Here is a 17300-nt window from a genome sequence, read left to right on the forward strand (position 1 = left end):
GAAATTAGAATTTTTTAAAAGAAGTTCAGAAAATATAGCAGCACATATGCTCTAACTGCTACTATATAGTACTGTTCAAAATGAAGAGCAAGTGACATGAAGTAGGACAAGTCAAGAAAAAAATGATAGTGGATGAAAAATGGAATGATCATTCAGTCAAGGACAATAAATCGCACCTCTGAAAATTTGCTTTTCTGTGTCATTCCAAATACATGGTGAAATCCAAGATCTAAATAAGAGCAGGAGCATAAGATGAAATCTTACACTACAGATTTATCTTCTGTACTCCTTTGCTCTTCTTAATCTCAGAATGTCATATTTTTGAACACTTGCATTTCGGCGTAAGCCGGTTGTGTTAGCTATATGCATGACCATTACAAATAGAAGCAAATGTTTATTTATTTACAGTCATTTAATTCTCATGCATGTAATTCTAAATATAAACATTTCTTAAAACAATTACATTTGGAATACCCAAGCTGAACCCAATCTTCTAAACTAGGGAAAATAGAGAGAATAAGCATAATCAAGCTGAGATTGCATCAGTGAGTATCAATGAGAGATCTTTTTGGAGAATATCTGTGTTGCCTTCAGAGTGATATGATTGTTTTTCTTCCAAATATTTTCTAAAAATACGTGAATTTAAAAACCTGATTATTTAAGCAGGTCATTCTCTTTGCTGCTCACTGTACTGAAAATTAAGCAATTTTTAAGACAGAATGAGTAACCAAATCAGTATTCTCTTTTAGCTTTAGTTCTAATATCATGACAGAATGACAACAGCAGAATTCAAATTCACACATTATTTTTAGTAATCAAGCAAAGCCCGTTTTATGTTTTATGCAGAGGGACCTGGACAGGCTGGATCGATGGGCCGAGGCCAGCTGTATGAGATTCAACAAGGCCAAGTGCCGGGTCCTGCACTTTGGCCACAACAACCCCATGCAGCGCTACAGGCTTGGGGAAGAGTGGCTGGAAAGCTGCCCAGCAGAGAAGGACCTGGGGGTGTTGGTTGACAGCCGGCTGAACATGAGCCGGCAGTGTGCCCAGGTGGCCAAGAAGGCCAATGGCATCCTGGCCTGTATCAGAAATAGTGTGGCCAGTAGGAGGAGGGAAGTGATCGTGCCCCTGTACTCGGCACTGGCGAGGGTGCACCTCGAATACTGTGTTCAGTTTTGGGCCCCTCACTACAAGAAGGACGTTGAGGCGTTAGAGCGTGTCCAGAGAAGGGCAACGAGGCTGGTGAGGGGTCTGGAGAACAAGTCTTATGAGGAGCAGCTGAGGGAACTGGGACTGTTTAGCCTGCAGAAAAGGAGGCTGAGGGGAGACCTCATCGCTCTCTGCAACTACCTGAAAGGAGGTTGTAGCGAGGTGGGTGTCAGTCTCTTCTCCCAGGTAACAAGCGCTAGGACGAGAGGAAATGGCCTCAAGTTGCGCCAGGGGAGGTTTAGATTGGACGTGAGGAAAAATTTCTTTACTGAAAGAGTGGTGAAACATTGGAACAGGCTGCCCAGGGAAGTGGTTGAGTCCCCATCCCTGGAAGTATTTAAAAGACGTGTAGATGAGGCACTTAGGGACATGGTTTAGTGGGCATGGTGGTGTTGGGCCAATGGTTGGACTCGATGATCTTAGAGGTCTTTTCCAACCTTAATAATAATGATTCTATGTTTTCTGCACAGGAGATTTACTTAACGTGAAACAAATTCTGTTACATATTAATGAATACATAATACTGATTGCAGAACTATTATGACTATGCACGCTGTGTACTATACTAACACACTCATCAGACAGTTCGCTCATTCAAAACATAGTATTCTCAAAAATTGCTGCAGTTCAATATTCTATAAGATGTTATTGATCTTCATATTTCTTTTGAGATATGTGGCTCTTTAATGTATCTTTGACATGGATTTCTAGAAAACCTAATTTTTTTTTAGAATTTACTAAATTTTTGTAATTAAGATTGTCAAAGACAAATTTTAAATCTTAGCAATTTTAAATCAAATGTTTTTCTGATATTATATGCCAAAGATCTGAAAAAATGCGAAAGAAAGTGAAAGAAAAAAGTGGGTTTTTTTCTGTGCCACAAAGCTCTCTTTTTAGTTTCTTAAATTTTTTCCAGCCTGTAATCTTTACACATTAGTCATACAATACATTAGAGCGAAGACATCTCTTTTATATGTGGGTTTTTTAAATTTCTAAATCATAATGATTGCACAGCTATATAGATACTGTTGCTGTCCTTTATTTCTTTTCTTATGAAGGTTTAGTCGACATTCAAATTTACCCCACATTGCATAAAAGCCTGCAAATTCTTTAAGATCAAAGAGAATACAAAAAAAAAATTGTGTCCAGAGATGGGAAACCTCGTCAATAATTTATTCTTGAGACAGGACAAGAAACAGCTTATAAGTTGTAAACAAAACTGAAAACAAATTCTATAATCATTATTTCCCCGTGTTTTAGAAAAGGACATTATGGCATTCCTCTGGCCAATAATATATTCTTACTAACAAGGACAGTACAACCTTAATGATCTGAAACTCATTTATCTGAGACACATAAGATTCAGCCACATAATAAATGAATTGTGGATAAACTAGGGTCACTGAGCAAAAGATCCTGCAGAGTCTATAAGCTCCACAGGACAGAAACTCTCTCCTGCAGAGCCTTTCTTCTGAGAAACAAGTAAACTCTGCAGGCTCAAACATTTCTGTACACAATATTTTAAACACAAAAACCCAGATGTATTGAAGCAATACCAAACTTTGAGATAACTGTATATTTTGGTTATTGCAATTGTGCAGTTACATGTGTGTGGTGTTTGGTTTGTTTGATTTTTTTTTTTTTAATTACAGTGCTGCTAGTTCATTTCTTTATTTCATTTTACATTACTTGAAGGATTCCTCTTTGTTTTTTCCCATCTGGAAAATTCTCAGTTACACTAGATTAAAGGGCAAAGGTCTAGTGTAAACTTTATTGTGCAATGCTTTACTCCAAGAGGTAAAAAGAGGCAAGGATCAGTTACAGATTCAGACTTTTTCCTGTATTCCCTATTGACTTTGCTGTATGTTCACTGTTTTTCACAAGGGCAGTGAAAAACTGATAAGATCACCTATGACAACAGGCACAAATTAGCAGTAGTGTCTGTAAATCAATGAAAATGCTCTAGCAAAATAAGCAGTATATTACATTAGGATATAGTAAAAAATTGTTCTATCTTAATAAGAATCATTTTCCTATAATTTCAAAGTATTTAGTTTTAAGTGGAAATAAGAGAATTTTCCTGCAGGGGATATCTGAAGGTAGAACCATCTACTATTCTAATACCCTATAATAAACAAGATAAGTGAGATTTAACAACTCTGCAGGACTGGAGTTTATATCCTGCTTGGAAATTATAAAGTACAGTAGCAGTCAGCCCTCTTCTTTTCCTGTGGTTCCTGTGAAAGAGTTGTGATGTTTATTACATACTGAGCCTTTTTACCCCAACACAATACATTTCTGATATTGTCGATGATACATTTTAAGAATGTATGTGTACTGAAACCATAAAGGACATTTTTGGATAGATTTAAATCAGCAACTACACAATGGGAAGTAAGAAGAAATAATTAAGGATGTTTTGTACCTGTACATTAATTAAAACTGGCTTTAGGTAGCAAATATTTCAATTAAAATGGAAACTGACTGGAAATCTTTGAGCATTTCTTGGCAAAATCTCCTCTCCTCGCAGCTGACCTATTAATTCGTTATCAGTAGAAAAAAATCTCCCATGAAGACACTATTTCTAATATGCCTTTTTTTGTTTTTAAATGAATTACAAGATTTTAGTGTGCTACAAAGGCAGCTAAGGTAATGTAATGAATTTTAGCTCTGCCTGAGAAAAAGTCGTCTGTCCAGCTGTCCAGCCATCCTTCTATCTTTCTTAGCCAGTGCAGGAAGCAGGCATGGTTTTGTCCCTACTCCTTCAGACTGCTCTGATTCCACGTTAGAGCTGTGGAATCAGTTTAGTATAGCTCGTCCTCTTTCTTGCCTCCTGGTGAGCAATGGACGAGTACATCAGCTTTGTCCCGGGCACTTTGCACAGGAGGGGACAACAAATGGAAAAGGAAGGGTGACAACTCTGCTGGCAAGTTGGTGTAGCACTGTGGCCAGGAAGGAAGCTGGTAGTGACAGAAGGGAGGGGGAAGGTAGGCTGGACAGAATGAAAGGTTAGATGGGACATTCAGACGTAGGGGCGGCAGACATGAAGGCTGTTGGTAGGCCTAGAGTTGAGCTGGGTAAGGGCAGAACTCATGTAGAGGTGGAGCGGACTAGGCTGATGTGGAATTTGGGGATGGGAATAAACAATTGCTGAGCAAAACGTAGGAGGATGAGAGAGCTTTTGTAACAAAGCAAAATTGAGAGTTCTAAATGCATTTAGACAAGTCAACAGCACTGACTGTCATGCATACGTACATACATGCACATGCAGACAGATACATCTATATTGCAATGCCATTTTTCAATGCTGGTAATTTTTTTGTCAATTTCTCATTGGATTTTGAAACACTGCAGCTGACAACACTAAAGCTGCTCCTCTATCAAGGAAGAGCTCAATCTGGTGCATTTTATCTGAAAATCCATAACTGTGCATAGAAGGTACTGGTATAAAAGCGGCCTTAGTTTTACCACAATTCTTAATACTGACAAAGCTAGATATTGGGAGAAAATGTTACTTTTATCATTCTGTAGCGTTTCATATGATTTTTTTAGTAAGGGGGAAAGTGGGAAAAAACCCCAACCCCTCAGACTGAATTAATTAATTCAGTTTGAATTCTTAAATATATGAACTGAGTGTAATGGTTTCATTAATTTTTTTTTTATTTGCAAGTATCTATAAATGGAGAAAATATACTACCCACTTTTCAGGATATTTAAGCAAAAACACTTTAAAATGTATGAAAAAATAACACGACAGTAAAGCTTCAACTGCTCTAAAAATGGCAGCAACAACAATAAGCTATAAAAAACTGTATCCTGAGACAGTATAAACCAGTGCTGTTCAGCATCAGCTGACTCTTTGGGATGAAATCAGTGGGAGTTACACCGTTTACTTTAATGGATCTATGATTTTACTCCTTTTTTCATAGTAGTTGTTTTCTAAATTGCTACTTGCATTCACTTATCAATTTTCTTTAAGTAGCACAGTATTTACAACAGCAGCATGTGGTAGCATGAATCGGGTTACCCACACTCTTTTGCTCAGGACTGCATTTGCAGTTAATACACTAGTGACACATAATCATATTGTGGTAGAGTAGAGCTCACAATTTCACCAACATGGCTTCCCACTGAAAAGCAGTCCTCTAATGCCCTACAGACGTATGGCTCTTCTGCTGGCCCAGAATAACTGGCAGAAAAAAATGATAAATTTCTACCTCAGCTGCATGCAAATCTAGTGAGAAGCAAGAGCATTTGGACAGAAAGTCATTATAGAGTGCTCTAGAAAGACACGCTGTTGACAGAACTTGGCTTGTAAGGTTGGATTGGTTTTTAGTAGAAGGGAACATAGGTACTAAGTCTTAAGAGCTCTAACCCCTGACTAGAATATAGGTTACTGCTATTTGGAAAAATTGTTTACTTGAAGGCTGAGCAGCTGTCTTGAAGCAACTGAACGTATTTATAATCTTTCCCTTTTCCATCAGACCTGGTAAATTATATTTTCAAGTTTATGTCTTAGAGTTTACTGGAAGTGACTCTGGATAGTGGGTTTTCTCCATATTTGTGACTGAAAAGTGGTGTGTGCTATGCAAATACAAGTGTTGAGCAATTATAATAAGATGCGATATTTGAAAACTTTTGTGACTATCATCTGAATCAGGAACTGCTTGAGATTAAATTACAAGTGTCTATATTTATGCAGATGACTAAGTTTTGCTCTGAATTGAAGTTTAAATAAATTGATCAAAACTAAAAAATCAGTATTACATGTTGCAGTCTCAGACAAAAGAGCTGAGCGAAAAGAAGAATGCAATATACCAACTAGGAAATATATTTTGTAGAGTTTCAGATTATGATATCTAGATCAGAAATGATGAACTATTACCATCCCTGCAAAGTTTAGTACCGGCAGAGATTTGCAGTGGTGCTGACAATGCTTTACAAAATTAATTTGCTACTGCTCTCAAGAACAATTTGTTGTAAATGACCTTTACTGCTAAAGATGAAGACAAAGAAAGGACAGGAGAAATAGATGTGGAAATCAAAACTAAGGTCAAATAAAACTTGCTGAGCATTACACTTTCAAGTCAGTGATAGGCAGGGAGTTGCTTTGTAGAGACCAGTATATAACCACATGAATATATGTATGGGATATATATACACACACACACTATGGGCCTAGTAATTGTTCTAGCAGTTGGCCTGCAAATTTGTTAAAGCAGATGCTCAAGCAGATTTACACATAATGAAAGTCAGATGTAAAAAATCCATCATATCTGTACAGTCTTTCTATTAAAACTTAAATATATATGAGATTATAAGAGGTACTGACATTTTCCCTCTTACCTACATGGTTCATGCATGTAAATTGTCAACAAATTGTGCCAGTGTCAACACTGGCACTCATTTCTAAACAGTCTTTCAGTCATCTGCAGTAAGAGCAATATAATAATATATATTATGTGCTTATTTTTCCACATCATACCTAATAGCCTATAACATCATTTTCAGTCACAGTTCACTGGAGCTAATTTTAAAGCATAATACTGAAGTCAAGGTTTCTTCACAATTAATTAGGCATTAAAAACAAGTGTGGACTGGCATGTATTGAGTTAAATGTATGCAAATAAACCCTTGCAGGCGAATGAGAACAGGCCTAATAAAAATTAAAAACTAACTCTCTGTGAAGGTGTACTCTCAGCAACGTGCGTTATTACGTCTCAGTTGCTGTAGGAGAGCAAGAAAAATTGTGCCAAGTTAGTGTCACTGTACAGGATATTCAGAAGTTATTTTTTGGAAATGATGGCAACATTTAAGGCATTTTAACAAATCAGTTATCTTTGGGTCTGGATTACAGCAATTTGTGGTATAGTAATTTATCTCCAGGAACATGAAAGAAAACAGTTTCAGACAATATTTGGATATTTTCTGAAGAAAAAAGAACGCTGTATGGAAAGCCATCCTTCTAGATATTATTATATTTTTTCCAGATCCTTTCATCACTAGTAGCTTTACTCATCAAGAATAAGATGAAGCAGGTCAATTGCTCCCTGTGGCTAAAGTAATTTAAACCTAAAGTCCATTATATATGTATTTAACTTTGTAAGAAATAAGTTTCAGACTGTATTTGTTTTTTCTATTGCCATTATACAGCAGAAGTGTGAACAGAATCTAGAATCCCTCCCCACCAAAAAAGGGGAAAAAAGCCCAGAAAACAGCTTTTTCTACATAAGAATATATCTACACATTTTGCATAAGTTTTAACGTAACTGTATTTAAAAAAAATAAACTGTAATTGCCAAACTGTACAAAGCAGGGCATTTTACTTTTATTATGTGGTCAGTTATTGCTTTAATAGCCTCACGTTTTAGTGACTGAATAAAATACTATTAATAAGATATAACAGAAGCTCCCTCATCTGTTAAATCTAGTTGCTTATTTCCTGTCTGTCAGAAAAAAAGAAAGTATTTCAGTGATGGTCATGAAATTTAATCCTTTTTCTTCATATCCGCTGACATCTGGCTGAGGGCAATACGGAAAATCGTATAGGTTATTACACTGCGCTAACTGTATACACTCCCTCTTAAGAGACCTTCAGTTTCTCTTAAGCATATTTAATTCAGTAAGAAAGCTATTTGAACTATAATAAAAACAAAGTTACCTGGAAAATGCTTTTTTCTCCAGAAGAAATTTGTTGCAAACCCAGTAATCTTTCTTTGAAATGTTCTACTTTTCCTTTGATAGTTCTGAATTTATTCAAAACAGACTTAGTTTGGCCAGTGAACTTCTGGACCTAATTGAATTACGTTGTGAATTTGTGTGGAAGTTTGCTAGAGTATAAATGAAACTGTTGTTTAAGGCAATCTCAACAGAGAAAGCATGAAGGAATGATGTACGTCAGAAATGAGGTTGCTGCGAGGTTCACAAAGCTGGCTGCAAGACTACTTTTCTACGTTACTATCTTTCTTCTGCAAAATCTGATAAATACATCTGCTTTGCACATGGAAGAAAATAAAAACATGAACTTAGGCTGGAGGATTCAAAGGAAAACAATACTATAGCTCCAATCACTTGTTTTGTGTCCTAGTCTGAGGCAAAGAGAGGCTGTTTGAAAACTAATGACTGCTGCAAGCTTAGAACCTCCAGGTAGCGTTACTTTCTCCAGTGTTTCCACAGGGTAGCTTCAACTCCACAGTACTTTTAAATGAAAGCTATGCTTAAAAACACAACTATGCATTAAGAAAGGACTGTTAGAGTAACATCTATCGTGTTAGAGACATCTGAAATATCTGTTTCAGGTGAATTCTAATAAGAAATAGTTTCAGACTCAAATGCATTACTTGAAACACAAAACAGTAAGCAAACATGAATACCGCTAACCTGAGGAAGCTGGTAGTATTTTCTAGTTCATATATGCAATTACTGCATTTGATTCATAGGTTAAAAATTTTGAAAGACTTTTTATTTCCAAAACGTAATACTAGTTTAGCTAAACGTAAGTATAAGAAAATGCCTTTCAGGCAATGGAAGCCAGCTGTAATATCAATATGAATTCTACTGTATCCATAGTTCAGGATACCTTATCTCATCACGATAATAGTAGTGGCTTGATAATGACCTGGGGATTGAATTAGTACTGTTGTAACAGTTTGGTAATCTGAATGGGGGAATTTGATACCAAGTGAAATATTTGCTCTCACAGGCTCTCCTGGTGAGAAACATAACTGAAAACCCAGGAAGAACCATGTCCATTTCCAGATCAATGGATCACTTCCATCATTACCTCTACTGAAAATGTTTATCTGAATGAAGCATACATTTCTAAAACAATTCTTAAAATTTCAAAATAGGAAAACCGGCACAGTGGTTAAACACACAGAAAACACGTTTCCTTCGATTCAGTGTTATCACAGATAAGAGTGCTTTATCACACTTTCCAGGATAACTGGCTTTAGACACTGCACTGAGGAATTAAAATGTTATTTGGGATGATATTGGTGACAATAGTAGGAATAATCTGTCTACCCTGATCAAAATAGTGAACCAAGAAATGATTTACTGTTTCTGAAAAACATAATACAACATTGCAACATCATACTAGAGTAAGAGCCTCATGCACAAATCACTGCCTAACTGAAGAGTTCTTTTTAGCTGAAATACATCTGCTCTTCCAAATCTCAGTTTTCATTCAAAAAGTGAAATTTAATCTGTAGCTCTTATAGTTGTAAGAACTTTCAGAATATAAATAGATTGTAATTCATAATAATCAATTGCTCTATCTGTAAATATCTAAGGATATTTAACTATAATGCTCCATATATTTCTGTGGGCCTATAACTCAATTCTGTCTGACATCTAAATATCAGAATGAACTGATCACTTTTAGTAGAAACACGTTAGTATGATTGGTGGATGTATCAGCATATAATAAAAAAATTTCAGAATTTCATTTTACTCGATTAAGGATTTAAAGGTCAGTGTGAAACACAGAGAAGAATCGAAAATTTTGCCCCCAAACCCAGAAATTACTGCTAGTGATATCTGCTTTGGTCCAGATACATCACCTTTGAAACACACAGACCAAAAGGCAAATCCACGCTTCTTGTACAAAAAAGGCAGAAAGATAGTAGTACTATCTTTCCTCCACTCAGATTCTACATCGAGATTTCCCCTAAAGTGCAATTATCATTATATGAAACTCCTGCAACAAAGGTTAAAAAATTGGCAAAGGCATAAAATAAGTTCAGTTATATACTTCAAAAATACAAAATTACATACTAAGGGAAAAAGATTAAGGTGGCACAGAGATTTGAAAATATGCATTAGGATACACTATATATAAAATACAGATCTGGTGTGATATATAACAATTTCTGAGTGACCACAGGAAAGATTAAATAATATGATTTATAGTTTGTAGAGATGTATAAATGGGCCTTGCTAGAACAAATAAAAAATAAAGTACTTTTCATCCAGAATCAGTCAAAATACAATGGAGCTTAATGTATCAGCACCTTTTTCTAACATCATAAATATTATCGAGACTGTAATACTGTCTTTTCACTTTTTTTGTTCCCAGAGACGAGTCTACTGCAAATTGTGAATATATTTTGTAAGAGAGATAATTTGATTTGCTAGAATGCAAGCTCATCCTAAATTGATGTCTTGCATTATAAAAGTCTAGCAGGTTTTTTTGGGGAACATTAGGTAGCCACTTATTAACAACAACAAAGTCTGTTTTCATTTTTTAAAAAACACGACCATTCAGAGAAATGTCAGAAAGAAAGATAAACATTTCTATATAAGACAGACATGTGCTAACCTGTGAAAGACAATTTGAGTAGTCAGCAAATCCCTACTGGCACAAACATGAGGAGACAATGGCCAGAAAAATTTGTCTGGTTTTCAGAATGTGTAACACTTCTCTTATCAGGGAAATAAAAGTGTCTCTCACTAAAATCTTAGCTGTCACATTAGCATTAAATCAGTGCCCGCTAGCAAGCATGGTAAAAGTTTGTTAAAGGTTTTAATTGTAAATACTATTTTTCTAAGAGCTTAAACAACACTGTAGAAAGAAGTGGCTCTTGGCTAAAATACGGTGTATTACATATCTGTTAGACAGTATGTCTTTAGGCACTTATTTTTTAATTCCTCTACTGAGATAGGTCCAAATCCTAATCTTGAAAAGCTAAGCTTAAGCTTAAAAAGTCACAAAGAAGTTGGAATAAAAAAGCACCAATAGGAAAAAAGTTAATGGAGTGCGATCCAAAATGAAGATGTATAGAAACAAGACGAGAGAATATGGAATATCTTTTAAAAAGAAAAGAGTGTAATTGCCTGGAAAATATGGACTAATGTACCAGATTAAACAGGAAGAATAATTTGCTATCTATCCAAACTAGTCCAAACCAGAAAAGTAGGAGTGAGCCTAAGCTGCACTTCCATTGGTGCTGCCAAATAAGCGGTTAGTAAAAATCACATTTAGTATGCCCCCAAAATATGCATGAAATACAATAAATTACATTGTTCCTAAAGACTGGTATTTTTTCAACAAGAAATTCAAATGCTGTTAAATTTTGTCATTGAACCTTTTAAACACTTTTGTCACCTCTGTAAACAGTCAGAAACGTAGAATTCATCCTTCACAAGAAAGGACAAAATAGTATTTTACATAAATAGTATATCATATATTTACTAAAATTTAAAACCAGAATGAAATATATAAACATTTTAGAAAACGTTAACCAGCTCTGTGTTAGTAATCTTAAACGTTAACGAGCTCTGTGTTAGTAATCTTATTTCTACAAGTATTTTGAATCAACATCTCCCTTTCATTTCAATCATAGCAGCTGGAGTTCAGAATCTCTGCAAATAGGGTTGTAAGTCACTAATAGTAACTGGAGCTAAATACTTTGGATCATTATTTATAAAAAAAAAGATTTCTAATGGCATGTTATGGAACAACATTATGGTAGACAGGACTGTTCTTAACTAAGTGTCACTAGTCTATAAGATAGAAGACTTCCACAGAGCCAAAGATCAGATCTAAGCAGAAAAGTGCTTGACGACACTGAAAGCTGGAAGGCATACAACAATAGCAAAAGTAGTACTGAGAACACGCTTATCTGGTTTACTTTAGAAAACCAAGCCTTCAACATGTAAACTTAAACATTATGTATTTGAGCATAACGATTTGATTTTGATCTATTTAAAGTATAATGCTGCAATCTCCTCTATACAGAAGCAGGAAGCTAGCTACTGGATGAATGAATTTTGCCTGAGAAAGGGAGAAGGATACTTCAACACTGGAAAGACAGAAAAGATTCTAATAAAAGTAGAGGACAAAAATTTCATTAACGCTTCACAAGTGACAACTGCTGAGTCCAGTAAGAAGCAATACTTGCAGTGAGTGTGCTGGTCTACTTTAATCCACCATATCAACAAACACTTTCAATATTTCTGAGTAATTAATACAAAATACATCTTGAATTTCTATGTATACATTTACATGACATAAAACCACAATAAAGACTAAGGAGGAGAATGAATTCCTTATTAATGCATCAATTGAAAAAAAGACATTTACAAAAGAAAGTAGGGAAATTCAGCATGTAGTGTACAAAAACATGTGTTTTCATCTTTTATTTTTCCGAAGTAACCAAAGAACTTTTTTTTAAATCTAGGGCCGTTCCAATTAGTTTCCGATTCTCTCTCTCATAAGGGTAACTATTTCATAACTGTTAAAATTGATTCTATTTTATCCACTATTCTATTCCAAAATTTAATTCATTTTAGTGTGAAAAATAAGTAAGAATACCTAGCATACATGTAATCTGTAAGGCTCAACAGTTTTAAAGGGAACACTAAGTCCATTATTTCCATTTTAGGAAGGGAAACAATACAGAAATGCAGAGGTTAAGTGATTTGCCCAAGGTCAAATATATCAGCAGAAGAGTAGTCAGAAGTTCATAGATTAGCTGACTTCTTATTAATTAGCATTACATTGACATATTTTATAAAACTACAGGTAAAGACTGCTTGCTGTGTAATAATGTATCCTAGTAACTCAGTGGGATAATTCACTTGAAGAAGAAAGGAAGTGATGAAAAAAATAATAGTAACAAATCGTTAGGATAAGATAGTATCACTCAAGAGTTATAAGACAATTCACAGATGAAACAGCTTATTGACTAGAGATGGTGCATTATCTCTCACCTAAAATTGCAAAGGTACTGAGAGCTAGAAGACGTAAAATGCAGTGAAAATAAATTTGAAAAAGTTAAATAGCAGATGTAAGAAACCACAGTCTGTGAGACTGATGTCCATATTGTGCAAGTTAGTATAAACTATAATAAAAAACTCAAGAGTGGACCTTGGATAAATATGCTATACTTTGGATGAGTAAGGATAGCTTTTGTAAAGGAAATTTTGGCTTTGCAGACCTACAGAAGTACTTTGAATTGTTGAACAGACACGTGAATGTGAGTGATTTGGTTACCTGGAGTTGCTTAGTTGGAGTCTACCTTGGATTTGCAAAAGGCTTTTGCTAAAGTTTCTCAACAAAGGCTATTAAAAAAATAAGGCTACTAAAAAAAGTAAGCAGGTAAGAAGGAAGGCATATAGAACTGATACTTTAAAGGCTAAGTAGTAGAGAGTTAAGAGGAAACATCCATTTCCTGCAATCGAGAGACAGTGCTGCTGGACTTTTGCAAGGACCTTTTCTGGGGTCTGTGCTGTTCAACATTCATAAATGACCTGGGAAAGGGGATGAGAGTTGGTGAGAAATGTTCCTGATCAGAGGTATTTGGGATAGTCAGGACAAGGACAAACAGTGTAGAATTCCAGAAACAACTTACAAGCTGAGTGACTAGGCAATACAATGGCAGATTAAATGCCCTGTAAATAAATGTAAAGTGATGCACAAGGGGGGGCGGGGGGCAGGCACGCGCAGGAATTTAACATTGCATATAACATGGTGGGCTTGGAGCTGACAATTACCATGGAGAAATGAGCCAATAGTTCCATAACTGTTCAATATCAGTATTCAGTAAGAAACTGAGAAGAAAAGCTGGGGGAATAATTTTGAAATACTAAGAACCTCTCATACTTTGAAAACCACATGTAGCATACAAAAGCCAAAAGGGGGTACAAAGATGATCAACAGCTTCTGTACAGGTAGCAGAGTAGGCTACTTCTCTTGAAAATAAGATCTCCAAAGAAGGATATAGATGAGGCTCACAAAGCATTGGTGGCAAAGAGGGAATGGATAGGCATTAACTGTTTTTCCAGCTCAATCAAATCCAATGCAATATAGATTCAAATGAAGCTAGAAGAAACCACATTGAAAAAAAAAAGAATAGTTCTTCATGCACAAAATGAACAGGGTAGTAGACCTGTGCAACTCATTGTCAAAGGACACTGTTCTAAGGTTTAAATAGGTTTATGGGAATAGAGTCATGGAGAAGAAAACCAACAAAATCTTAATCTTTAGAAACCATACACATCTGATGACATGTCTTTGGCTAAAAGTGTTGGAGGCTGGGGAATGTCTGGAAAAGTATCATGTAATTCTTATTCTTATGTTTCTCTGGGCATATATTTATAACCACTGCCCAGAGACAGGATGCTGGCCAGACAATTCTTACCCTAATCCAATATGGCCATTCTTCTTTTGCTACCTTTCCCCTACTCATTATTTTTACGTAGCTCCCTGAAGCGGTCATGGATGCCTTTGAGGCTCCTAATTGTGTTGATGTGTGATATATGGAAAATACTTGGTTCTCAGTTTTGGATTACTCTTGGAGGGTAGAAGGGAAGAACAATCATAAAATGTAGTTGTTGCAGTACTTCACTTATAAACACATGCCTCCTTTATTGGATAAGGTCTGAAATGTCAGAAATTTTTCATGTTTTTGGGATAGTAAGACATTTTTTGCATTATCATGGCCATGAAGTATCTTGCCTCAAATGCTAAGTTATAAGTGGATCAGTAGACAAGTGCAAACATGGAATCTCTCTGAAAAGTTAACAAGTCTCCCGATGTGAATTGCCCTTTGCCATTGCAGAATACCTCTTGGCAACAATCAGAATACCAATCAGATTAAACACAACTTGCTCTAAAGCTTTTCAAATGAAACAACATGGCTTTATAATAGCATTGAGTAGTAACACTTCATTTAATATGTACATTAATTATTGCTGAATTATAATGGAGTTCCTAAAAAGATGTATAACGTTCACATTAATACTAAACAAATTCATCACGATCAGTGTAATTACAATGAACACTAACTAAATTAATGGCAGTTAGACATGTTAGAAAAAGTGTCACCCATTTGCTTGACATGTTCTAAACGGAATATATTTTGGTACTGCATTTGTAAGAGTAATGTGAATAGTTTGAATAGTAGTGTGAAGCAGTGCGTTTAGCAAAGTTTTCTTTAGTATCGCTGAACAACTAATAATTTTATTGTATGTTGTTTTTATCTACGTATATATACACAAAATAGATGTATTATCTGAATTACAGAAAAGTAACAAAGCTTCAAACCAGTCTGATGTTTCTGTTTGTATTTAGTTCCACTGTATATACACATAAGTATAAAGTCCTAGACGCATAGTCAGAAAAATAGGTAGTCAGGAAATAGACTGGAAATATATGCTGCTGTGCCCCAGTTCTGCTCTCCAGTATTCATTCTGGTATGCACTCTACAGATCAGCCACATCAGAGACTTAGAATACAGCATTTCCAGGCAGAGCCTGATGCCAGGTGGTACGTTTAGCATGCTTCTGCATTTATATTTCTTGACCTGTTGGCCTAAGCCTTACATAAACTATTCTTGCCTATGGCAAAAGAAATCTGTCCTGGGGATTGTATCTGTAGCCACATGCCAGATGTCTCATGTGCTCTTATAGAGTATTAATTGTGCACCAGTTTTCAAGAAAGAATCCAGTTTTATCCATGAGATAAAATTTTAGCAGTTTCAGAAAAATGAAATGTGAAGCCTAATTCAACAGGAGAAACACTTTTATGTAAGAAGCAAACAAAGCAAAAGAAATAGAATTTCACATAACTCACAAAATTATGGAAATTTTATGTACAATTAGTATAATTGTATATTTAGTAGAAGAGTATAATTAGATGTTATATTACTAATAGGCAACTAAAATATTATCATACTCTTTCTTCCACTACTTTGATTCAGAGGTAACATCATCAACTGGATACCTTCTTTTGCATTCACATATCTAAACCAGCATAAACTGTAAAAATCATTCATCGCTTTGTCCAAAGAAGAGAAAATCAGTGGATTAGTAGGGCAAACGAGGACTGAAAATGCTGCCAGACACTTAACAAACCATCAAAACACAGCTTGATTCTTTGTTCACACAACAGAAGATACAAAGGAAAAAAGTAACATCCTTTAACTTTTCTTGTACTTTCTTGTATTGTATTTCAGAGGAAGATGAACTGTAGCCTTCTGGCAATCACTAATGCAGTGTTTGTATTCCACGTTGAGATTATCCACTTGGGTGCTGCACTGAAGCTGCCTGGGCTATTTTGACACTGCATCCAGATGCTCCTATTTTGCTTCAGTGACTCAGAGCAGAGCCAAAATGCCTTAAAGCAATGTTCAAAGGGGTAGGTCTTGATGAACAATTAAAGTACTCAGAAGAAGTGTTTCTAAACATCTCTGGTGCTGAAGTGACTTAAGTGGCCTCGGTGTGACATCCAAGCAGGGAATACACAATAGAAAGATTCAGCTCTACTATACATAGCTATGCTTCAGGTGGATGTGGATTTTGCCCCATTTTTATAGAAAAACTAAAAAAAAAGTAGGTACAAAAGAAAAAACTCCATGATTTTAATTGCAGTACACCAGTTCTACAAAGAGTAAACATTTGTCTGCTTCACATAAACCAAATTGAAAGGTCTAGTTAGAAATATTTTATTAAAAGTTGCACTTGTCGTATATTCCCACTTCCTCATTTGAGACCTAAATAATTCACTGTTTGATTAAGAACATAAAAACAGACTTTCTAATTATTTTTTGTGAATGAAGGGACATCTTGTAGAATCTAAGCATAATTTAAACAAAATAAATATCCGCGTACTTCAGTAGTCCATATCTAAAAACTTATCTTAATTCAAGCACTGAGCATTATTATTCCAATTGATAAATATTTATGGGATTGGAAAATCATTTTGCAAAGCATCATTCATTTAACTGGAGATTAACTATATCTACTAAATAATATAAAGACAGAGAAATACATAAGGCTCCAGCACAGGCTTGACTCAACAAGACAGAGAGGCCCTGAAGCAGAAAGCTAGAGGCACCTGATCATCTAATGCCAACTAAGCCAAACAATACTTTTTTAAAAACTTTCTTACTAATGAAGAATGCAGAGAATTGAAATTTCATATGTGCTCAACATAAATTTATTGTCAATAAAGCAGGCTTTATGGGTTTTTTTAAATATTTCATAGTTTTCATTCTTAAATTTTGCTTGCTTTTGAGAAAAATAAGCCAGGAGGAAAGGTTCCCACGTTTGCAAGAGCTTCAGTTTGGGGTTTGTTTTGGGGTTTT

The sequence above is a fragment of the Aptenodytes patagonicus genome, chromosome 4 (genome assembly GCF_965638725.1).
Source record: "Aptenodytes patagonicus chromosome 4, bAptPat1.pri.cur, whole genome shotgun sequence".
NCBI classification, from domain to species: Eukaryota; Metazoa; Chordata; class Aves; order Sphenisciformes; family Spheniscidae; genus Aptenodytes; species Aptenodytes patagonicus.